Source organism: Aethalodelphis obliquidens, unplaced genomic scaffold, assembly GCF_003676395.1.
Source record: "Aethalodelphis obliquidens isolate GAN/ISIS:26980383/991018 unplaced genomic scaffold, ASM367639v1 scaffold43, whole genome shotgun sequence".
Taxonomy (NCBI): domain Eukaryota; kingdom Metazoa; phylum Chordata; class Mammalia; order Artiodactyla; family Delphinidae; genus Aethalodelphis; species Aethalodelphis obliquidens.
Window position 1 is genome coordinate 4,493,303 of NW_020837987.1, and position 26,770 is coordinate 4,520,072.

At 39.1% G+C, this 26,770-nt stretch overlaps 1 long non-coding RNA gene across 5 annotated transcripts in view; it reads right to left on the reverse strand.

The window, feature by feature from the left end:
• LOC113605789 (uncharacterized) overlaps positions 1-13,329 on the reverse strand; it is a 210,530-nt gene extending 197,201 nt beyond the window's left edge. For 4 of the 5 annotated variants that reach the window (XR_003427351.1, XR_003427350.1, XR_003427344.1 and 1 more), the window contains exon 1: positions 13,243-13,257. This is a non-coding gene — a long non-coding RNA (uncharacterized LOC113605789). Of the gene's footprint in view, positions 1-13,242 lie in introns of all 5 variants that reach the window. The other variant, XR_003427345.1, reaches the window with a different exon arrangement.
• Positions 13,330-26,770: the final 13,441 nt, after the last annotated feature.

Genomic DNA, 26,770 nt, shown 5'->3' on the forward strand with positions numbered 1-26,770 from the left:
ACTCAATGATGGTATGAATGATAGGATGGATCAGCTTAAAAGTTTTCTGAAGTCCTTCCATTATTCTACAGGGAAGTGGAGATATTACTCACTAAGCATGTTAAAAAGATAGAAGTAACCTCAAAAAGAGAAATAGAGTGTAAAACTTCTAAACTACTGGCAGGGTAAGGAAAAATTAAAGAAAACTAGACAAATAGAAGACAGGAAAGGAGTAGCGGAGGGAGAAGCACAATTATATAGAGAAAGCATTACCTGATAGAAATACATCTACATATGTCAGTGTATTAGTATGGGTTCCCCTGGGAGCATAACCTGAAACAAAGATTCAAATGCAAGTAGTTTATTTGGGAAGTGATCCCAGGAAACACTGGTTGGGGAATGGAAAAGTGAGACAAGGAAGGGAAGGTGGTCACAAAAGGGTATGTTGTGAAGCAAGTTCCCATTGTGGATAACTGTAGCTTAGTCCTGTTGGAGATTTCTGAGACCTGAATAAAGTCCAATGCAGAACTGGAGCCCAGAGTGAAGAAAGAGTAAAGAGACTGGGGTGCATATTTATCAGTCAATGGTTGAGAGATACCGCTGGGTATTAACTCTCAGACACTTTCACCCTAGAATGCTTGCGGCTGAGTACACTCCAGCAGTTAGAGAAAACTTCAGGCAAGGAGACAGATGCTGCCATGGACAGCTATGATGAGACAGGGCATCCCAGAGCTTCCTATGTAATCAGTATTCATAATAAATGAAAATAGATTTAAATTGCCTATAAAAACAGAGTCCTCAGATTGGGTTTTTTTAAAGAAGAAAATTCCATTTACATGCTGTTTAAAAAGAGACATACCTATATATACACACATTTCCTTGCTCTGACAGCTGAGAGGGCCTAGAAGCAATGACATCACAGTAGTAATGAGCACACTTAGCACCCAGATCTTGGTTTCTAATACTATCCTCCAGCAAAAGGTACCATGGGTTCCTTGGAGGAATGACTGATTCTAGGACTGGGCAGGAAAAAAAAAAAATCCCAAATCAAAGAAAGCATGTCAAAGGGACACAGGAGACAACTGAAAGGGCTCCCAGTGGCCAAATCTGGAACAATTTGAGCAATAAAATAAAGTAGATTGGATTATAACCCAAAGTATAAAATAAATATCCAGGAGTCTATACTGCTATAAATAAATGATTAGGGACTTCCCTGGTAGTGCAGTGGTTAAGAATCCACCTGCCAATGCAGGGGACATGAGTTCAATCCCTGGTCCGGGAAGATCCCACATGCCACGGAGCAACTAAGCCCATGTGCCAAAACTACTAAGCCTGTGCTCTAGAGCCTATGAGCCACAGCTACTGAGCCCACGCACCGCAACTACTGAAGCCCATGGCGTGCCTAGAGCCCGTGCTCCGCAACGAGAAGCCACCACAATGAGAAGCCCACAAACCACAACGAAGAGTAGCCCCCACTTGCCGCAACTAGAGAAAGCCCGCATGCAGCAATGAAGACCCAATGCAGCCAAAAAATAAAAATAAATAAATAAATGATTAAATAAATAAATGGGGGAGAAGAAACAAATCTCCACGCAGAAGAAGTTAACATAATTTATGTAGATACTCCACCCTCAGAGAGGTGGAGCATAACTCCCCACTCATTAGGTGTGGACTGAACATCAGGACTTACTTCCAAAGAGTACAGTATGGAAAGGATGGGGGGGGGCAGTGAAGAATCCTGACAAACACTACCTAAGCCAGGTGATCAAGGTCAGCATCAACAGTGATAAGTCGTATTGGTAGTATAGACCCTTGATATGAGGTGATGAAAATGGCACTTTACCGCTGTGATCTTCCTCCCTAAACCCCACAATCCCAGTCTAATAATGAGAAAGACATCCGAAAAATCCCAATTGGTGGATAGTCTACAAAATACCTGACCAGGACTCCTCAAAACTGTTAAGGCCATCAAAAAAAAAAAGGGAAGTCTGAGAAACTGTCACAACCAAGAAGAGCAAGATGACATGACAACTAAGTCTAATGTGGTATCCTGGACTAGATTCTGAGACAGAAAAAGGGCATTCGGTAAAAACTGAGGACAGCTAAATGAAGTATGGACTTTGGTTAATAACAATGTATCAATATCCGTTCACTAATTGTAGCCAATGCAGCATACTAATGTAAGATGTTAATAGGGGAAACTGGGTGTAGAGTATTTGGGAACTCTCTTTGTAACTGTTCTGTAAATCTAAAGCTGCACTAAAAAATAAAGCTTATTTTTCAAAAAGGAGAGAGAGAAAGAGACAACGAAAGTAGAGACAGGAAAACAAATGCCAAGCAAATACTCACCCACTTAAAGCTAGTATAACATAAGGTAAAATGGGAGGCAAAAAAAATGCTTAAGGCAAAAAGCACTATTAACAGTAAAGATAGTCATTACTTAACAATTCGCCAGAAGAACATCCTGATCTTATCAACACCTGTCAACATAGCTTCAAAATATATGATTTGTATACTTTTTCCCCAAAAGCTTTAATTCTGAAGTAGCCTCCCAAATAAAGCTCACAGTGTTCTCATTTTTCCATATTTACCTGCTTCCTATCCTGAACTGTGACATACTCTAAAATATTCCAAGTTTTACTTTATGTAACTTTAAGTGAAATTATGAAATTGTAGTCCTTCCTTTGGGCAAAAGAAAAATATCTCAAAGGCAATTCATATAGAGAATTATCAAGGATATTCCATGTTTAGACCTGAATTGTTGAGTTTCTAATTTAGCATTAGCCTGAAGTAAAAACTCCTAACTCAGTGGTTCGCTTGCTTACTATTTCCTCCCTCTACAGACTCAAAGACACTGCCCGAATTAGACTTCCATTTTATCAGGAATTGCACAGCACACAGTGCTTCGAGCTCTCAAAAAACTTCCTGGAGACTTCCAGAACAGCAGGGATCAACCCCTTGGAGAGGTCCAGACTTCAGCATCTGGAGAGGTCATCCACAGAATGAAGGTAAGAGATAAACATGGAAAAGAGAGGGATTTTTTTAAGACTACAGAAAGAAAAGAGGGGCTCAGGTGGGTCAATTAACAAGTAAGCAAATATATTTATAGCGTTTATCAGGAATATGTCACATGACATTTATGTGGATTTACAAAAAGAGGGCAAGTTTGGAAAATCAGAAAGTATGAAATGGTGATAAAGGTAGGAAAAACTGTCTTCCCAGGCAACAGGGAATTGTAATAACCGTGAAGCCTGCCGTCATTCCTTTAAGATCTCCCCTGTGCTGCCAGTTGCAAATGACAAGAAAATACTAGTGAGCTAATTCCTAGTGAGGCCTGTATTAAGTTTACTAGAAGGTTAAACCTTGCACCTTGTAGTCTTATTCTCAGTTATTTCTAAAGTCAAAGGAACACAGTTTTTTCTTTCACATGCTAAGCAAATATTGGCTAGATTAATCTGCATTTTATGTTATACTTACACAATAGTCACAAACACAACATATATTTGGAAAAATGAGTATCTGAAATCATATTTTTCGTATCAAGGGGGTTTTCTAACTCAGAATCAATTAGAAGAACTCAGTTATGTAATGTACCACATGTGTGTGCATGTGTAGGGATGTTTCTAAAAATTAAAAATTACTGAGAGCAAACTCATTTTTTTTTGGCCACGCCACGCAGCTTGCGGGATCTTAGTTCCCCGACCAGGGATTGAACCCAGGCCCTCAGCAGTGAAAACACAGAGTCCTAACCACTGGACCACCAGGGAATTTCCAAGTGCAAACTCATTTCACGTACCTAATTTTTTTTAATGCTGGTAAGTAGTCCGATTTTTAAATTTCTAAAAAGAGTAATTTTTAAATTTGAAATCCTTCAGTGAAAGGAAAAACTAACATTTATTAAGCGCCTAAAATCCAGCACTGTTTTATAGTGTCTCATTTAACCCTTACAACATCACACAAGCTACACATTATGAAGCCTATTTTATACATCATGACTCAGACGGTTAAGTGATTTCCCAAAGGCACAGTAGCTGCAAATAAAGAACCAGAACTTGAATTCACATCTCCCTGACTCCAAAGCCTGTATATACACTGCCCAGAATGTAACACGCACCCAGTTAATGTTTGAAAAACGAATGTTTAAAAGCCTTAATTTTGAAATTTTGTGAAACAAGACTACCAAATAACCCCTAAGAATCCAGTTAGGTCTAAAGAGAAAAATATTTGCTAATAATATACTCATGTACACCCTTAACTTCAGATATTTAAAAAATCCAGTTCTACTATCATGTGATCCTGATTCATACTTTCAGAATAAACTTGAAAATCATATATCAGTGACTGAGAGTCAATATCCATTAAAACAGCTCTAGGAAAGGAAAAATGTCCACTCAATGAACAAGTGGTATTTTGAACCAAAGAGTTCAATGACAAGTTCAGGTCAGCCACCTATCTACTCACAGCATGGTGTGAAAGTCAGGAGGCCTCCATGGCAGCATGTGACATAGCCATTTTAGCTTTCTTTTGATTGGTGTTGCATAGAATATCTTTCTCCATCATTTTACTTTTAACCTATTTACGTCCTTAAATTTCAAATGTGTTTCTTGTAGGCAGTATATAGTTCAGTCTTACTTTTTACCTAATCTGGCAATCTCTGCCTTTTAATTAGGGTGCATATAGCATATACATTAAACCTAATTATTAAAAAAAGAGACTGAATGTCATTTTAAACTTCCCACAAAGGAAAGCTCAGAATCAGATGGTTTCACTGATGAATTCTACCCAAGATCTAAAGAAGAATTAATATCAATTCTTCATAACTATTCAAAAAAAATAGCAGAAAGGAAAATCCTTTCCTGCTCATTTTATGATGCCAGTATTACACTAAAACCAAAACCAGGGAAAGACATCACAAGAAAAGAAAAAAAAAGTCTCCTAAAAATATAGATACAAAAATCCTCAAAAAATACTAGCAAACAAAATCCAGCAATTTATACAACTGATAATACGCCATGACCAAGTGGGATGTATCCCAGAAATGCAAGGTTGGTTTAACATCCAAAAATCAATCAATGTAATACACCATATCAGTTGAACAAAGGACACACACATGATCATCCTGATAAATGCATAACATTTATTTGACAAAATACAATACCCTTTCATGATTAAAAACATCAAAAAACTAGGAATAGAAAGTAACTTCCTCAAAATGATAAAGGGTATCTATGAAACACCCATAGCTAACATGGTGAAAAATGGAATGCTTTCCCCCTAAAATCAAGACCAAGACAAGGATGTCTATTCTTACCACTACTATTCAACATTATACTGGAGGGTCTGGCCAGGGCAATTAGAAAAGAAAAAGAAATAAAGTGTAACCAGACTGGAAAGGAAGAAGTAGAACTGTCTCTATTTATAGATGACATGATACTGCATATAGAAAAATCCTTTAAAATCCACTAGAAACTACTAGAACTAATAAACAAATTTAGCAAGGTCACAGGATACAAGATCAATATAGAAAATCAATTGTAATTTTCTGCATTAACTGATAATCCAAAATTGAAATTAAGAAAATAATTACATTTATAATACCATCAAAAATAATAAAATACTTAGGAATAAATTTAACAAAAGATGTATAATATTCTTACTCTGAAAATATAAATACAAAAAATATAAATATAAAACACATTGAAAGAAATTAAAGAAGACTTAAATAAATGGAAAGACATCCCATGTTCATGGATCAGAAGATTTAATATTGTTAAGATGGCAATACTTCCCAAATTGGTCTATAGATTCAATGCAATCCATATCAAAACTCCAGCTGCTTTCTTTTTTCAGAAATTGTCCAGCTATTCTAAAATATCCACATATGGATGTGGAAAGACCTAGAATACCCAAAACAATCTTGAAAAAGATCAAAGGTAGAGGACTCACACTTACCCATTTCAAAATTTACTATAATCTAGAGTAATCAGGACAGTGGGGTACTGACCTAAGGACAGACATATAGATCAATTGAGAGTCCAGAAGTAAATACTCATATGTGTAGTCAATTGATATTTGACAAAGATGCCATTCAGTTAAAAAGGGAAGGGCTTCCCTGGTGGCGCAGTGGTTGAGAGTCCGCCTGCCGATGCAGGGGACACGGGTTCGTGCCCCGGTCCGGGAAGATCCCACATGCCGCAGAGCGGCTAGGCCCGTGAGCCATGGCCGCTGAGCCTGCGCTTCCGGAGCCTGTGCTCCACAACGGGAGAGGCCACAACAGTGAGAGGCCCGCGTACCGCAAAAAATAAAAAAATTATATATATATATATATATATATATATATATATATATATATATATATAGCGTATCCATACAATGGAATATTATTCGACCATAAAAGGGAAGGAAAAACTGACACATGCTATAGCATGGATAAGCCTTGAAACATTATGCTAAATGAAAGAAGCCAGTCACAAAGGACTACAAATTATATGATTCCATTCATATGAAATGTCCAGAGAGAAAATCTATAGAGACAGAAAGTAGATTGGGGGTTGCCTATGGCAGGGGGAGGAGGGATAGGGGTGAGAGGTAAAGGATACAGGATTTCTTTCTGAGATGATGAAAATGTTTTAAAATGGACTGCGGTGATGGTTGCACATATCTGTGAATATACTAAGAACCAATGGACATACTTTAAATGACTGAATCATATGATATGTAAACTGGCTGTCAATAAGGCTTTAAAATAAAAAACTAACAAACCTGATATTTGAAGGTTAGATAAGATTAAGTTACAGAGGTTAATTACTAGAACAAAAATATCAACCTCCCTAAATACCCAAATTAATGTAAAAAATGAAAATATCAAGTAGAGAAGGAAATATAGCAAATATAATACACAGTAATTATAAAATAATACAACAGAGCAGAGACCTTAATTAATGTGAATAGGATTAAGCCCTTGAGAGGATTAACTGATTTATTAAAACAAGATTTCCAATTTGGCTCCCAAAGCAAGACTCACCTATATGCTGTATACAAGAGACAAACATGAACGGAAATGATTGAGAAAGGTTGAAAATAAAGGGATCAGCAAAGGTTAACAGGCAAATGGAAACAATGAGAAAGCAGTGGAGTGACAAGGCCTGATTTGCAATTTTAAAAGATGGCTCTGGCTTCTGTGTGGAGAATGGATTGAAGGGGTATTACGTAAACACGCCTGAAATGGCCTCTCTATACTGGCCCCTCAGTTGTTTATTGCTTCACTGCAGGCTGAGATGGTTAGCTCAAGAGCCCACGGACACCAAGCTCAAAATTTACATATGAATTGTTTGAAAATAGCCCAAACAAGCAGATTTTTAGCCATTTAGGGCCTCCCTGTCTTGCATGGCCCACTAAACTACACCCAGCATCTGAAGTCCATTGATAAGGCAGAGGCTTGTGGTTATAAGACTGCAAGTTGCCACTGTCCTTCAGAGTGCCCTGACCCAGAGCCTCCCCACTGTGCCGCTGACGGACTCCACCTAGACACATAAATGCTCTCTCCCCACCGAGAGGCCCCTTGTCACCTCCCCTTCTGAACAGCAACCCCCATGCTCTGGCCTCTGGATAGACCCCCACTGAGAGGGACTTCCTCACCTGGGAACTGTCAAAGCATTGCCCGATAAAGCTTGTGTGTGCTACTGTCACCTCACGGTCATATCGTTTTCCTTGACTAGTCCCCCAAAACCCCCAACACCCTACAGGAGGCAGTCTCCCAGATGATAGATGACAAAGGCTAGGCTAGAGAGGGAGGATATGGATGTAGAGAAAGGTGGGTGGGCCTGGAGCTCCAGAGGCAAGATCTAGAAAGAATGGTAATGATAGCACACAGGCAAGGAAATTAGCAAAAGATGACAGTATCCCTCAAAAAGCATGATGTCAGTAGGATGGTAGGTCACAGGTTAAAAAATGGTACCATGGACTCCTGCCCAGAGAGAGGGCCTGACACAGCTCCACACTCTTTAATAAGCCAGTCTGCTTCTCCATCTTCTTTCATATCAACCCCTGGTAAGAAATTTTGTATCTTGTTCCTCTGTGTCTGTCTGTCTGTCTATCTGTCTGTGTGTCTGTGGCGACACAGACATATATAAAGATTCACTGAAACAATACTTACCTTCACTGTGCCACATATTTTTATTTTCCATTCATGCCTTTTTTTTTTTTTTAATGCAGGTCATGAGCCTTTCAATTGATTTCATGGTCCACCAACAGGAAACAGCCTGCAGTTTGAAAAACACTGCATTTAATGATGATTGCTTATTTTTCTCCTCCTTGACCTTCCTTGGATTTAGGATGAAGATGAGAAAAAAAAAGTGATTTTTCAAAAGTTTCCCCTCTTTTGTCCATGTTGCTAGTCAGCTCCAGTTTTTCTAGGAAGATGCACTTTGATTTGCTGGGGCCTCTGAATGCTGAATTAAAGGCATGGCTAGAACTTTCTGGCTAGAATAGCCCTGAGGCAGAGGGAAAGAGAGGCCTGGGCGGGTGTCTCCTCCTTGCTACCAAGAGTGTGCACAGCACCCTGGACACGTGCCCATAAAGGAAGCTGCCCGTGTAAAACTGAATAATTGACTCCTCACCCCTGTGATTTCTCTCAGAATACACCTGCACTTTCTGGGGAGTCTATTGTAAGTGGAATTTAGGAATAAGAGGAATTGCTAAGGAAGAGGTTTAAGATACATTCATACATTCTTTTGTATGTATGCGATAGCACATAAAAGGAACTTTATGTAAGAACTTCGTAAAAGTTCTTCAGTTAATAAAGATGAGAATCTCAATATTAAATTAATGTTACTGAGAACAGAATACACAAGGATCCAGATGCCCCAAAATTTCCTTTTCCTTTTTTTAAAATTAATTAATTAATTTATTTATTTATAGCTGCACTGGGTCTTTGTTGCTGCACGTGGGCTTTCTCTAGTTGTGGCGAGCAGGGGCTCCTCTTCGTTGCGGTGCGCGGGCTTCTCATTGAGGTGGCTTCTCTTGTTGCGGAGCACGGGCACTAGGCATGCAGGCTTCGGTAGTTGTGGCTCATGGGCTCAGTAGTTGCAGCACACGGACTTAGTTGCTCCGCAGCATGTGGGATCTTCCCAGACCAAGGCTTGAACCAGTGTCCCCTGCATTGGCAGGCAGATTCTTAACCACTGCGCCACCAGGGAAGCCCTCCTTTTACTTTTATTTAGAAGGAAAACATTAAACAGAAAAAGAATATTCTGTAAATAAATACAACAGAACAAGTGACCTGTCGTCTGACTCCTCTACAGCCTACAGTATCCACAGAGTCATTTTTTGAACACAATGTATTATATGAATAAAATTCTACACTTTTAAAATTGAGTTTTCTCTTTTTGAAGTGCAGCTTCAAGCAACTACAAGTTTCTATCCTGCTAACCCCAGGCAGCAGTTGCTTTTAACTTCTATCTTTTATTTAAAAAACTTAATTGGAAGTTTTTGTAGCCAGCAGGAGCACTTCAAAGAAAGGGAAAAAATGCCAAAAATTAATACTTTATGTCAGAGGTTAGTAGGGAAAGAAACAAAGATTGCAGAAACGAGGGGTTATTGGTATATAAGAAAGCAGTGGGAGAAGAGAAAGGCAGGAATGGACTGAAAAAAGAAAGAAAAAGGGAAACACAGAACACTGAAAACGAGATGGGAGTACCACTGTCCCGCCTCTGAGCAGGGTGACACAACACAAGGCTTACAGCAGCATTTATAATTTTCCACACACCTCAAAGGCCCTGTGCGCAGATCTCACCCCCAGCTACCCACTCAAGTCATTTACCCCTGTCCACAATTACACATCAAGGGACCACAGGTCTTCCTATGTTTTAATTTCTAGACATTCCTGTCACTGCAGATTCTAAGTCAACTCTGTCAAAACAATATTAAAACTTCAAGCATGATTTAGTGCTCTGCCTTTGAGGAGAGTGAGATAAGAGGAAGAAGGCCTTGGATTGGGAAGGTCAAGGTACAAGGGTCCTTGTCCCATCTCTACCACCATCTGATGTGAGAATTTGGACCGGCCCCCTCTTCTCTCTGGAGCTCAGTTATGTCATAGTGAAGTGAGAGGGTTGGAGGAGATTCCTGAGATTCCTTCCAGCTCTGATAACCTATCACGCTGTCAGTGAATCTCCCGTATCACTCACCAAAGATGCTGATGAACAGGTCAAGAAGATGAATATCCAAGACTTGCTCCCAGAGGGTCTTAGAGTTGAAGTAAATACTAGATTCTGTTACTTCAATGGGGAAAATTTCCCACACTTGTACAGGTCCTCAAGATCAGAATAGCTCTGACTAAAGACCTCACTGATCCCAGACAGGCTAGACTACTCTTCCATAAAAAAATCATAAGAGCCTGTTTTCCATGCTCTGCTTTATAAGACTTTGCCTAGCAGCCAATTTCAGAACCATTTTCCCAAAATGACCTTTATCTCTGATAAAAGGGACTTTGGAGCAGATGACTGGAGTGATGGGGGAGAAGGCCTGATAATGAACATTGAGCTGGCTTGAGAGGCAAGGACACTGATTATATCCCTAGATGTGAATCTCCAGCCTTCCTCAGAGCCTTGCAAAATGCCCTGGCTTCCAGACGGGGCTGTGCAATTCAATGAGGCACCATGCAGCACTGCAGGGTGGCAGCAGATCCCGGACAGAACACTCCTTGCTACAGAAGCTGAGGCTGGGGGAATTCCTTGGCACTCCAGTGGTAAGGACTCTGCGCTTCCACTGCAGGTGGCATGGGTTCGATCCCTGGTCAGGGAACTAAGATCCTGCATGCCATGCAGTGAGGTCAAAAATAAATAGATAAATTAATTAATTAAATTAAAAAGAAATCGAGGCTGACAACCAAACAAAGCCCAGTTCACTAAGAGCCCATAGACAGAAGGGCCAAACTGGCCAGTATGCCATTCCACAGTCCTCTGCACGTGAAGCTGTCCAGCTCACAGACCCAGTTGAATTGGGATGGGCATGTGTCCCAAGGGCAGCTAACTTATAAGTGGGCCAGGTCTCCTAAGGTGGATCTGGAGGAAAAGGATAAGCTAGGCCAGTCAGAGTCTGTTGCTGGGGAATGTGAATGGGGACATGAAAAAAAAAGCAGTTCGTGATGACAGAAGGTTAAAGGTCATGATGAAGAGAGAGGCCCTGATGGACAGCAGGGCTAGAGAGTAAACAGACTTAGTGTAGCAACTGCAACCACACACGCACACACAAACACACACTGACATGCTAGACAAAATGGGAGGGGGGAAATTTAACATATAATCGAGTTCAACAGAAAAAAAAAGGGAAATTCCTGCATTCCAGAGACAGAGGAAACCAGAATGAGGAGCATAAACTAAAGGTGAATAACCTTGAAAGCAAAAAACACTTTATGAGATTAAAGTGGGTCACCACGCAATAATAAACGGTTAAACTTCTACACACCTAATCATGTGGCTTACAATATCTAAGGCAAAAATTAAAGAATTACAAGGGGCAACTGGTGTATCCACAGTCATAGTAGGAGATTTTTAACATGCCTTTCTCAGCAATTTATAATCAAGAGGACAAAAATTAATAAAGTTTATAAAGAACATTTGAACAACAGCTTGGTCTAATGAACCAATAACTAAGGAATACATACTCTTTTCATTCACATGCAACATTTATAAAAACTGACCACTCAAAGATATAAGGCAAATCATAACAAATATTAAACACTCCAAAGCATACCTGGTTTAATCTCATCAAATATAACTGAGTTAGGAATCAATAATAAAAATAACAATTTTTTATAACTGTATATTTACAAATTTAAAGATACACAGAAGTCAGCAAAAAAAACCATCATGGAAATTAGAGCATGTTCAGAATGGAAAGATAATTTTTTAAATTTAAATATAGCATGTCAAAACGAGTAGGATACTTCTACTTCCACTTAGGATGTAGGAAGTTGCAAGAGAATACCTCTCCCACCCTAAGAGCGAGAGAAAGGTGGTTCACCACAAAATCATAGTCTTTTCAGGTACATCAGAGAGCTGAGGATGCAATGAAACCTAATGAAATAAAATCCAAAACAGACAAGCATGGCTGCCTTCATCTTTGGTACAGCAGAGGAAGGCAGAGGAGGCTGCCACAGATGGGTAAGAAAAGCACTGAACTTTTAATGAATTTCTAGAGATTAAACAAAAGTCAGCATGATGGTTTAGAATCCCTAACAGCAACCATGCGCAGAGTCTGTACCTATGGCCACCTTTGCTCCTTGGGCATTTACTAAGTATATGTGAGAAAAATTGGAGACAGGACAGGAGAATTGCCAGACACACTCTCTGGGGCATATGTGTGGGGCCTCAGGGCCTATGGAACAATTTTAAAAATGTCTAGTACATGTGTAATTGGAGCACCAGAGGCAAAGAGAAAGAAAAAGAGTCAAAATAAATATTCGAAGAAATAATGGTTGAAAATTTCCCAAATTTGGTAAAAGAGATAAATTCACATATTCAAGAAGCTCACAAGTAGAATAAATACAAAACAAAACAAAAAACACCCCTACGCATATCATGGTCAAACTGATAAAGCCAGTAATAAAGAATCTTGAAAGCAGCCAGAAAAAGAGTGGAACAATAATTCGAATTACCACTCACTTCTCATCAGAAACTACAGAGGTCAGAAGACAGAGAGATAACATCTTTAAAGTGCTAAAAGAAAGGGAAAAAACCCTGCCAACCCAGAATTTAATATCCAGAGAAAATATCCTTAAAGAATAAAGTTGAAATAAAGATATTTTCAGGTAAAATGGGTTGACTATAGAACAAAATTTAAGTTATAACTATATACCTTCTAGGAGAAATAGGAGAATATCTTGGCAAACTTGGGGTAGGCAAAGACTTCTTAAAAGGACGCAGAAAACACTAAACATAAAAAAACTGATAAACTGGATATCATTAAAATTAATAACTTCTGCTCTTCAAAAGTTACCATTAAAAGAAAGAAAAAGCAAGCCACTGACTGGAAGAAAAAATTCGTAGCACATAATATCTGACAAAGGACTCATATCCAGAAAACATATGAAAGAACTATAAGTCAATAATAAAAAGGCAAAACCCAATTATTAAAAATGGGCAAAGGACTTAAACAGTGGTGGTTTGCAAACTGGCCCCTGTACACGGAGGGCAACGAGACACTGGAAAAAGGTAGGCCACTCCAGATTGGTAGGTGGCAGGTTTAACAAGCAAGGGAACTTACATATGAGGCTTGTCTCGATGAGTAGATCTCCACACCCATCCGTCAGGATCTTAGAAGTTTATATGGAGGCCTTAACTGGGTTCTGTCATGTACTGATAAAACGGGTAAAACTCTGACAGGTAACCAAAAAAAAAAAAAGGGCACAAATAATATTTGGAAAAAAGTAGAGATTCAAAAAATTCAAAGAGACTATTATCTACAATTTAATACCAATATATCTGGAAATTATACAAAATAGATAATTTCACAGGGAAATATAACTTACCCAGAAAGAAAAAGAAAATTTATATAGTCCTATAACTATTGCAGAAATTTAATAAGTCATTAAAATCAAACCCACAGTAAGTTGGGACGAAGTGAGAGAGTGGCATGGACATATATACACTACCAAATGTAAAATAGACAACTAGTGGGAAGCAGCCGCATAGCACAGGGAGATCAGCTCGGTGCTTTGTGATCACCTAGAGGGGTGGGATAGGGAGGACTGGAGGGAGACGCAAGAGGGAGTAGATATGGGAATATATGTATACGTATAGTTGATTCACCTTGTCATACAGCAGAAGCTAACACACCATTGTAAAGCAATTATACTCCAATAAAGATGTTAAAAAAATACATTACAAAAATAAAATAAAATAAAACCCACAGGACTTCCCTGGTGGTGCAGTGGTTAAGAATCAGCCTGCCAATTCAGGGGACATGGGTTCGAGCCCTGGTCTGGCAAGATCCCACATGCCGCGGAGCAACTAAGCCCATGCGCCACAACTGCTGAGCCTGTGCTCTAGAGCCCACAAGCCACAACTACTGAGCCTGCGTGCTACAACTACTGAAGCCCACGCACCTAGAGCCCATGCTCCTCAACAAAGACAAGCTACCACAATGAGAAGCCCACGCACTGCAACAAAGGGTAGCCTCCACTCACCACAACTAGAGAAAGCCCGTGCACAGCAATGAAGACCCAACTCAGCCAAATATAAATAAATAAATTTATTTTTAAAAAATCAAACCCAGATAGAAAAAAGAAAAAAAATGTCCAAAACAGTTTTGAAGGTAAATTCTGCCAGTCAAGAAATTAATTACTTCAACTTTATAAACCTCTTCTGTTAAAAAAAAAAGGAATCACTACTTACGCCATTTTATGAAACTAGAATAATTTCAACACAAGAAAAGGCAATAAGAGAAAGGAAAATTATAGGCCAACCTCATAAAATACTAGCAAACCAAATCCAGGAATATAGTTTTAAAAATAAAGACTAACTAAAGTCAAGTATTTTACCACATAACAGATTGAAGAATAAAAAGCATGATTCAAAGATTCTATGGGTGTGTGCAACACACACACACACACACACACACACACACACACACACAAAAGCACTTGGTAAAATTCAAGACCTTCTTATAAACTCTTTAGCAAGCTGGGAACACAAAAGAAATTTGTCAAAATCCCACTGCAAACGAAATACTATATTGAAATATTAGAATTCCCTTAATAATCAGCAACAAAGATACATGCATCCTCATTTCAGTTCAACACTGTACTGAAGAGGGTAGTCATCAGAGTAAAACATGGAAGATAAATAAGAGGAATAAAGACTGAAAAAGAAGAGTCAGAAATGTCATTAATCATACATGGTAAAATTGTCTAGACAGTACATCCAAAAACATCTATTGATAAATTATCATAATAACAATTTAGCAAGGTTGTGTTATATATAAAATCAATATACAAAAATCAATTTCATCCCTGTGTGTCCATAACAATCAGAAATTTTCACTTAAAATATCATTTTATAATAGCAATTAAAATATAAATAAATAAATCTAACAAAATATGTGCCAGGCTTCTATGGAGAAAAATATAAGACGTTATTGAAAGAAAACCTGAATAAGTGAAAAATATATGCCACATTCATGGATGAGAATACTTATGCCATAACCGAAATAAGAGAAGTCCCCATTCTAATATATAAATGCAATAAAATCCTAAATCGAAATCCCAAATCTTCATGGAACTTGATAAGCTGATCTGAAAATTCATATGTAACAGCAAAGGGCAAGAATAGCCAAGAAATTACTGAAGAAGAACAAGAATACCCAGATATCAAGACTTATGTTTAAACTATAATAATTAAGACATTGTGCTAATGAAGCAGTAGACCAATGGAATACGATAAAAAGAGCATGACTTAAACACATTGTGAACTTGACAAATGATAGAGAGGGCATTAAAAATCAGTGGAGACAGGACTTCTCTGGTGGTCCAGTGGTTAAGAATCTGCCTTCCAATACAGGGGACATGGGTTCAATCCCTGGTCAGGGAATTAAGATCCCACATGCCGCAAGGCAACTAGAGCCCGCGCACCATAACTAAAGAGAAGCCCGCCGCATGGCACAGGGATATTGGCTGGGTGCTTTGTGACAGCCTGGAGGGGTGGGATAGGGAGGGTGGGAGGGAGGGAGACGCAAGAGGGAAGACATATGGGAACATATGTTTATGTATGACTGATTCACTTTGTTATAAAGCAGAAACTAACACACCATTGTAAAGCAATTATACCCCAATAAAGATGTTAAAAAAAAAGAAATAAAAAAAAAAAAGAGAAGCCCGCACGTTGCCAAGAAGATCCCACACGCCACAACTAAGACCTGATACAACCAAAGAATAAATAAATATTTTTAAATTGTTTTAAAAAAATCAGTGGAGAAAATATGCAATATTTAATAAATGGCATTGGGACTACAGATAAGCAGGTGGAAAACAATAAAAAATGAATCCTGTGGAATCTAGAAAAAGGGTACAAATGAACTTATCTACAAAACAGAAATAGAGTTACAGATGTAGAAAGCAAACTGATGGTTACTAGGGGTAAGGAGGGGAGGGATAAATTGGGAGACTGGGATTGACATATACACTATTATATATATAAAATAGATAACTAATAAGGACCCACTGTATAGCACAGGGAACTCTACTCAATACTCTGTAATGACCTATATGGGAAAAGAATCTAAAAAAAAGTGGATATGTGTATATGTATAACTGATTCACCTTGCTGTACACCTGAAACTAACACAACATTGTAAGTCAACTACACTCCAATAAAAATTTTTTAAAATAAAAAATAAAAGTGATGTAACAGCTTAAAAGAATGAATCCCTACCTTACATCACACAGAAGATTAATTTTGCAGGTGAATCATAGTTCTAAATGAGAAAAACATGACTTTGAACTTTAAGAAAGGAATATGGGAAAATAGTTTCATAACCTCAAGGTAAATTTCTTTAATAAGATGGGGGAAACTACATACGATAAAGGAAAAGACTGCTGAGCGTGATTACATTAGAATTTACACCTCTGTATAACAGAGGCACCATAAACAAAGTAAAAAGAGAGGATCAGAATGGGAGCTTTCTGTAACACATACAACTAAAAAGGAAAAATATCCCAGCTATATAAAGAACTCTTAACACATCAATAAGAAAAGACAAAGAACCCAGTTTGCAATCGGCAAAGAGTAATGATGTCCACACTCAATAACAGCCTAGTAACATTGGAAGTATAGAGGGATGACAAGAGAGGATGTGTATGGCAGCAGAGATAGGAAGGAGGGTTGAATTCTCATTTTTCAATAAAACAGTGATAGTGGGCTTCCCTGGTGGCGCAGTGGTTGAGAGTCCGCCTGCCGATGCAGGGGACACGGGTTCGTGCCCCGGTCTGGGAAGATCCCACATGCCGGGAGCGGCTAGGCCCGTGAGCCATGGCCGCTGAGCCTGTGCGTCCGGAGCCTGTGCTCCACAACGGGAGAGGCCGCAGCAGTGAGAGGCCCACGTACCAAAAAAAAAAACAAAAAAACAAACAAAAAAACACAGTAATAGTGCCTAACACTGAAAAACCAAGGAAGTAGTGATGCAAGTACAGTATTTAGAAATATCAACTAAAAGAATTCAAAGTGCCTGGGATAGGAGAAGAAGAGAAATGAGACAGACACAAAGGAAAAAGTGTCAGATGATGCTATTGTCTACAATGAACACTGAGGAATTATTAACTTTGGTATTTTTTAATTGATTTTTTGGAATATATTTGATTTACAATGTTGTCTCAGGTGTACAGCAAAGTGAATCAGTTTTACATATATTAATACATACATCTACTCTTTTTTAGATTCTTTTCCCATATAGGTCATTACAGAGTATTGAGTAGAGTTCCCTGTGCTATACAGTAGGTTCTTATTAGTTATCTATTTTATTTATTTGATTTTTAAAATTCTATTTATTTATTTATGGCTGCATTGGGTCTTTGTTGCTGCACACAGGCTTTCTCTAATTGCAGTGAGTGGGGGCTACTCCTCGTTGCGGTGCACGGGCTTCTCATTGCAGCGGCCTCTCTTGCTGCAGAGCATGGCTCTAGGCACACAGGCTTCAGTAGTTGTGGCTCGCGGGCTCTAGAGCACAGGCTCAGTAGTCATGGCACACGGGCTTAGTTGCTCCATGGCATGTGGGATCTTCCCGGACCACGGATCGAACTCATGTCCCCTGCACTGGCAGGCAGACTCCTATCTACTGTGCCACCAGGGAAGCCCCTATCTATTTTTTATATAGCAGTGTGTATATGTCAATCCCAATCTGCCAATTTATCCCTTCCCTTCCCTTCCCCCTTGGTAACTATAAATTTGTTTTCTACATCTGTGACTCTATTTCTGTTTTGCAAATAAGTTCATTTGTACCATTTTTTTAGATTCCACATACAAGTGATATCATGATATTTGTCTTTCTCTTTATGACTTACTTCACTCAGTATGACAATCTCTAGGTCCAACCATGTCATTGCAAATGGCATTATTTCACACCTTTTTATGGCTGAGTAATATTCCATTTTATATATGTACCACACCTTCATTATCCATTCCTCCATCAATGAATATTTAGATTACTTCCATGTCCTGGCTATTGTAAATAGTGCCACAATGAACATTGGGGTGCATGTATCTTTTTTTTTTTTACATTTTATTTATTTATTATTTATTTTTGGCTGTGTTGGGTCTTTGTTTCTGTGCGTGGGCTTTCTCTAGTTGTGGTGAGTGGGGGCCACTCTTCATTGTGTGCACGGGCCCCTCACTGTCGTGGCCTCTCTTGCTGTGGAGCACAAGCTCCAGACGCACAGGCTCAGTAGTTGTGGCCCACGGGCCGAGTTGCTCCGCGGCATGTGGGATCCTCCCAGACCAGGGCTCGAACCCATGTCCCCTGCACTGGCAGGCAGACTCTCAACCACTGCGCCACCAGGGAAGCCCGCCTGTATCTTTTTGAATTATGGTTTTCTCAGATATATGCCCAGGAGTAGGATTGCTGGATCATATGGTAGCTCTATTTTTAGTTTTTTAAGGAACCTCCATACTGTTCTCCATAGTGGCTATACCAATTTACATTCTCACCAACAGTGTAGGAGGGTTCCTTTTTCTCCACACCCTCTCCAGCATTTATTGTTCGTAGCTTTTTTTAATATTTATTTATTTGGCTGTGCCGGACTTAGTTGCAGCACGCAGGATCTTTGTTGCAGCATGTGAAATCTTTAGTTGCGGCATGCGGGATCTTTAGTTGTGGCATATGAACTCTTAGTTGTGGCATGGGGGATCTAGTTCCCTGACCAGGGATCAAATCCGGGCCCCCTGCATTGGGAGTGCGGAGTCTTAGCCACTGGACCACCAGGAAAGTCCCATTTGTAGATTTTTTTGATGATGGCCATTCTGACAGGTGTGAGGTGATACCTCATTGTAGTTTTGATTTGCATTTCTTTAATAATTAGTGATGTTGAGCATCTTTTCATGTGTTTGTTGGCCATCTGTATGTCTTCCCTGGAGAAATATCTATTTAGATCTTCCACCCATTTTTTTGATTGGCTTGTTTGTTTTTTTGATATTGAGCTGCATGAGGTATATATTTTGGAGATTAATCTCTTGTCGGTCGCTTCATTTGCAAATATTTTCTCCCATTCTGTGGGCTGTCTTTTCGTCTTGTTTATGGTTTCCTTTGTTGTGCAAAAGCTTTTAAGTTTAATTAGGTTCCATTTGTTTATTTTTGTTTTTATTTTCATTACTCTAGGAGGTGGATCAAAAAAAGATATTGCTGCGATTTATGTCAGAGAGTATTCTGGCTATTTTTTCCTCTAAGAGTTTTATAGTATCTGGTCTTACATTTAGGGAGAAATTATTAACTTTGAATGAAAATTGTAAAAACTGAAACCCAGGAAAGAAAGGAACCCAGAAAAAAAGAGATAACCCATGGAGCAGAAAAAAATTTTTTATTGGAATTAATGTCCTCCGAAAGAAAAGATATTTAATCCATGAAACAAGATTAGGAATTACATGGACTTCCCTGGTGGTCCAATGGTAAAGAATCTGCCTTACAATGCAGGGGACATGGGTTCAATCCCTGGTCAGGGAACTAAGATCCCACATGCTGCGGGGCAACCAAGCCCACGTGCTGCAACTACTGAGCTTGCACGTCTCAACCAGAGAGCCTGAGCGCCACAAACTACAGAGCCCACGCACTCTGGAAGCCACATGACACAACTATAGAGCCCACGCGCCCTGGAGCCCGTACGCCACAACTAGAGAAGAGAAAACCCACACACCACAACTAGAGAGAAGCCCACGCACCGCAACAAAGAGCCCACACACTGCAACTAAAGATCCTGCATGCCTCAACAAAGATCCCGCTTGCTGCAACTAAGACCCGATGCAGCCAAAAATAAATTAAATAAATAAATAATAAATCTTAAAAAGAAAAGATTAGGAATTATAGAGAAAAGACACTCAAACAAAAAATAAGAAAAGTTTCTGAAAATCAACACTTCAAATTCAATAGAAGAGATTTTTAAAAAGGTAAGTCAAGAAGAGAAGAGAAACAGACAGGAAGACAGGCAGACTTTGAGAATCAGAGAAAGGTTGAAAAATCAGTTCATGGGGTTTAACATTCAAATAAGAAGAGTTCCAGAAAGTGAATTCAGAGAAAGTTGAGGAAGGAAATAATTAGTTCAGGAAACACAAATCTCTAAATTGAAATGACCCATCTGAGTCCTCATCTCAATGAATAATTTAAAATTCACACTGTCGTGAAATTTTAGAACTCCAAGGATAAAGAGAAAATCATAATAGGTTGCAGAGAGGCAAAAATAACATACAAAAGGATTAAGGATCAAAATGACTTCTTACCATAATACTGTAAAGTAGAAAAAGCAATGCCTTTTAAAATTTTTAATACAAAAATATTGACATGAAAGCAAAAACTGATCATTATTTGCAGACACTATGATTTTCTTACCTAAAAAAATCCATGACAATTAACCGAAAAACTAACCATCAGAACTAGTAAGTTGTCTGGATACAATAAAAAATCAGTACCTATTTTATACCTGCCAATCTCACAAACTCATTAGGTTTTAACCAAACTCATCTTTCTCCCAAAAGAAGGCAGTATTCTAGATATTCTTACTTCTGTGAATTTGATCATTACTCTCTTAGTTACTCAGTCCACACACCTTAGAGTTTTCCTGTAATTCTCCTTCCACATCCAAGCAGCCAATGTATTTTATGGATTATTCCCAGACAATTCCTCTTGACCACATCGCTTCTGCTACCACCTAGTACAACACTCACATATTGCCATTTATGTCAACAACACCAAGTCCAACTCCCTTCTCCCTTATCTTGCTCTATAGTACAGGCTGGATATACGGACATCCTAGAATTCCCAGCTTTTTTTTTTTTTTTTTTTTTGGCCGCACTGCACAGCTTGTGGGATCTTAGTTCCCTGACCCGGGATCAAATCCATGCCCCTTGCAGTAGAAGCACGGAGTCCTAACCACTGGACCACCAGGGAATCCCTAGAATTCCCAGCCTTGAAGCCAAGGGTGACCATTTGACACAGGTCAGGCCAATGAGCACAGAAGTCCATGGGATGATTGCTTGTTTTTCAACAGAAACTAAGGGAGCCAGAGACAATGGATAACATCTTTAAAGTGCTGGGAAAAAAACACATTATTCATCCAGTAAAGAGATCCTTCAAAAACAGAAATGAAATAAAGGGAGTTCCTCAGCCTAAAGGAAAATGGCCTCAGATGGAAGCAACACTGCAGGAAAGAATGAAGAGCACCAGACAGGATAAATATGGGATAAGTATAAAGGAACATTTCTTACTTTAAAAACAATAATGATAACGTTTTATAAAATGTGTAATACATGCAGAAGTAAAGCATATGACAACAATAGCAAAAAAAAGGCAAGAGGGTATTCAAAATTGAGGTAAGTTTCTTATATTATTTGGAAAGTGGTAAAAGCACTAATTTAAAGAAATCTATAGTAACTATCATAAGTAAGCATGTATACAGTAGTTTCTAGAGTAACCATGAAAGGATTATTACAAGAATATTTATCTATAAAGATAATAAAGGAGAGAATAATTAAGAAATTGATTAATCCAAAGAGGGCAAGAAAGGAGGAGTAAATCAGGTTTCTCAACTAGGGATTTGTGGGACCCTAGGTTTCTACAAGATAATGCCTAGAAATTATGATTGAGGGGGAAAAACAGTGTTGTTCTTTTAACACTGCACACCATGCAGTGCTGGCACTCACAGGGATAAGCAGTGATGAAGCAAGCTCATAGCAATCTGGTTAGAAATCTTCAGCCCCACCTCACTCCCCCACCCCCAGCCCCCCGCTGTGGCAGTGCACAGTAGGACCACGTTCATTTTATTAAGTCCATGATCAGTTCTGATGTAAGAAAAAGGGAGAAGAGGATGAGGTTCAGAGAGACAGGAGGGAGCCTAATCACATAGGGTCTTGTAGACCACTGTAAAGACTTGGCTTTACTCAAAGACAGGAAATCACTGGTGAGTTCTGAATACAGGAGTGACCTGATTTGGCTTCTAGTCAAGAAAAAATATAACAACTTTCTCAACGAGCTTTGCTAAAAGGGAGGAGAGAAATAAGTCATCACTAGGGAAGGAGTAAAGAAGCTTCTTTTTTAACCTTAAAACGGGTGATTTTATAGCAAATGTATATGCTGATGGGAACGACCCAGTAAATAGGGAAAAACTTGATGATAGAGCAAAGGGAAAAACGGCTGGAGCGAAGTGCTTGAGAAGGCAAAGGAAGGTGGTACCCAAAGTAACAGGAGGGAAGGCAAAGTAAACACAGAGGGACGTGGTCATTTTATAGATGTGATGATGGGAAGTACACAGGTTCTCTTTGATTGTTGCAAGTGAGAATAAGAAAGTATATGAAGTTTCAGGAAAAGGGAGAAATTGTTCAAGAGTCATCTAGGAGAAATCACTTGCTTTCTTTCCTCAACTCTGTATTCAGAGAAATTGAGCCATTTTAAGGACCAGCTGCTCTCAGTACACTATCTAATGAAAAGGGTTCTTATGTGTTTATACATTACACTTAATGGAGATACCTAATCTTTACCTTGAGATAAAAGAAGTGATGAACACGCTTTACATAATTACTCTGTACTCCCCACTCTCTCTGCTCTCAACCACATAAGTTAGGAGGTACTTACGCTAAAATTATCCTTGTACACATCAAACCCATTACTTTATGAAGCCCATCTCTCTTAAGGAATTGAGCCTAACAATCCGTATGAATGAAAGCATGTCCCATGTTCTCTATAAAGTATTTTAAGAGCAGAACTATGATTTAATGTCAAGTACGTTTTAGATATTATACCTTTAAATGCTTCATGTTCACATAAAAAACTATATAACAGCCTGGAGATTCAGGAGCAGGTAATGCCTCTGATCATCAATCATGAAGGTTCATTTCCTCCACACCAGCCCGGTCTCTAGAGCCCACTTATGTATGATGTATGAACAGCTTCCATAAATATGATGCTTCTGAGTGGATTTTCTCTACCTGTTTGGTGTTGGGGTTAGGAAACCAAGGCATTCTAAAAGCCAAGGAACTAAATGTATCCTGCTCCCCCTCCCCTACTGTATCCATACACTAAGATTGTAAGTATATACAGCAGACAGAGACTACACTAGACCCAGAACCCAGAACCCAGAGCTCAGAGGATCCCGACCCCCACCCCCACAACACACACTCACAGCCTAGGGTTGTGTTAGATATACCTGCAGATGTGGTTCAGGGCCAACTATCCTGGGCCAGGAGCAGCACCCTTGGGCTCTCAACCCAGTTCTGCCATCAAGGAGCAGTGGGCTTGGTAAACGACACGGAGAATCTGGTCTGGACCAGCCTATGACATGAACTTCAGCTCTGTTTCTAACCAGCCCACTTAGGTCCGTCTCATGACCTGTTGGTGCCTGAGGATATTAATTTCCACTCTGCAGGAGTGCTGGGATACAACAGAGACTCGGCGAATGTAATTATTATTATTCCTTCATCCGCCTAAGTCTGTTTCCTAATCTTTGCAAATGCAATGGCTACTAATACCAGCTCCCCTTACCCTGAAGGGCTTGCTGTGAGCATCCCATGGAATCATACATAAGAAACATGAGCATCAAAGCAGGAGAGGCCGAAGGAGAAATGAAATGGTGGGAGTGATATGATTATTTATCTGAAAGAAAGAAAAGGTTTCTATTCGGGAAAAGTACACCTTCTCAAAAAAGAGCCTGGACCAAAAAAAAAAAAAAAAAAGGAGGACTAACTGAAAAGTGGATATTTATGAGAGGAAGGCTAGAGAAAGCCTGCCCTAGCACGTGGTGAAAATGAAGGCATAAATTCACATGTCCAGTTTATTTTTCTTAAGAGTCTCCAAAGAATAATCTCTTAAGGTTGCTTACAGCCAAAAGTGGTGTTTCTCAAAGTATGGCCCCAAGCACCCCCTTCTTTTGACATCCCTGATGAGACTGTTTAAAATACAGATGCCTGGGGCACTCCCCCAGAGAATTCTGATCTTTAGATCTGGATTTGAACCCAGAAATCTACATTTTAATAAGCCTCCCAGGTGATTCTGATACCACCAGACACTGAGGACCACCAGAGCAGCCTGTCCCAGTGGGCAGCCCACTGACTGTAAGCTCAGGCTTACTCAGGGAAGACTCCTAATACTAACTTCAGAGTGAACTGAGCCCCCCCAGCTCACCCCCAGCACTCCATAGGCTGGTGTCTACAGTGGCCTGTGTCTCCACCCACAGTCATTGGTTCTGAAAATGGAGAGCTGGCTTTGTGGGAATATAATTATTATTAAATGATTACACATGAGCAAGAATGCTGAAAATCCTGACATAAAACACTGCTAAAAGTAGGATGAATGGGAGAATCTGCCACGCATCTGCATTTTTGGTCAGAGAGAGGGAAGTTTACAGTGTGTATCAAATGTTTTTAAAATGTACAAACCTTTTGAGCCAGCAATTTGACTTCAAGAAAACTATCCTTAGGAAATACAGAGACGAGTGCAAAGATGTGTGTATAGAGATATTCACTGCACCCTATATATAACAGAAAATAATTTAAACCAATCATCCAAAAATTGTAGACTGGCTAGAAAAATAATAGAACCATAAAAGAAAATGTTATTAACTACTACTATTAACTACTTTTAGAACTGGTGTTCTAAAAAATATTTCATGATAAGGAAAATGTTCATGATACATTGCTAGGTAAATAGCTAGTTACAAAATAGCATTATTATTATATGTAACAAATATATCCTATTTATTTATTGAAGTATAGTTAATTTACAATGTTGTTAGTTTCAAGTGTACAGCAAAGAGAATATATATATTCTTTTTCAGATTCTTTTCCATTATAAGTTATTACAATGTAGTGAGTACAGTTCCCTGTGCTATACAGTAGGTCCTTGTTGTTTACCTATTTTATATATAGTAGAGTGTATATGTTAATCCCAAACTCCTAATTTATCTCTCCCTACTCCCCACTCCCTCTATCCCCTTTGGTAACCATAAGTTTGGGAGTTTTTTTTGTCTGTGAGTGTATTTCTGTTTTGTAAATAAGTTCATTTGTATAAGTGATATCATATGATATTTGTCTTTCTCTGACTTCACTTAATATGATAATCTCTAGGTCCATCCATGTTGCTGCAAATGGCATTATTTCATTCTTTTTTATGGCTGAGTAATCATTGGGGTGCATGTATCTCTTCGAATTAGAGTTTTCTCTGGATATATGCCCCGGAGTGGGATTGCAGGATCATATGGTAACTCTACTTTTGGTTTTTTAAGGAACCTGCATACTGTTCTCCCTAGTGGCTGAACCAATTCACATTCCACCAACACTGTAGGAGGAATCCTTTTTCTCCACACCCTCTCCATATATATATACATATATATATGTATACTAATATAAATTATACAAACACATATTCACCAAACACAGGAGGCAGATGGAAGGATACTGATTAAACTATTAATAGTCCTCCCATTCCCCCTCTTATTACTGACAAAATCCATCAATGGATTCTAAAACTAGTGAGCAAATGTTTAAAGAGGAACAAGATTTGCATAGATTCAAAGATATTTATTAATACAAAAGGAAAGACAGTAACTTCATAGTGCAGAAACACAGCAGATACCACCATAACCAAGTGATCAAGGTTAATAAAGCCATTAATAAGATATATCGAGACCATGGACGCTTGGATATGAGAAAAGCACACTTCTGAGGTACTGCTGCCAACAGTATCTAACTTCATTCCAATCAAGTAGCAATATCTAACAAACTCAAATCAAATTATATTCTACAAAATAACTAGTCAGGGCTTCCCTGGTGGTGCAGTGGTTGAGAGTCCGCCTGCCGATGCAGGGGACGCGGGTTCGTGCCCCGGTCCGGGAGGGTCCCGCATGCCACGGGGCGGCTGGGCCCGTGGGCCATGGCCGCTGGGCCTGCGCGTCCGGAGCCTGTGCTCCGCGGCGGGAGAAGCCACAGCAGTGAGAGGCCCGCGTACCGCAAAAAAAATTAATTAATTAATTAAAAAATAGTCAGTACTCTTTAGAAGTGTCAAGGTCATGAAAGGCTAGAGAACTGTCACAGATTGGAAGTGATTAAGGAGACATGCTGATTAAATGCACTGTTTAATTCTAGATTGGATCCTGGAACAGCAAAAGAACATTAGTGAAAACACTGGTAAAATTCAAATAAAGCCTGTCGTTTAGTTAGTAGTATTGTACCAACATCAATGTCCTAGGGGAGGGGAGGTTGTTGTTTTTGTTTTTTTGTTTGTTTTTACTTTAACTTCATGCTTACTTTCTTATATGTTGAGTTTTATAGTATGTTTATTAAAGTACAGTTGATTTACAATGTTGTGTTAATTTCTGCTGTACAGCAAAGTGATTCAGTTACACACACACATATATATATTCTTTTCCAGTATGGTTTATCACAGGATATTGAATATAGTTCCCTGTGCTACACAGTAGGACCTTGTTGTTTATCCATCCTATATATAATAGTTTGCATCTGCTAACCCCAAACTCCCACTCTATCCCTCCCCCACTCCATCCCTCCCCTTTGGCAACCATAAGTCTCTTCTCTACGTCTGTGAGTCTGTT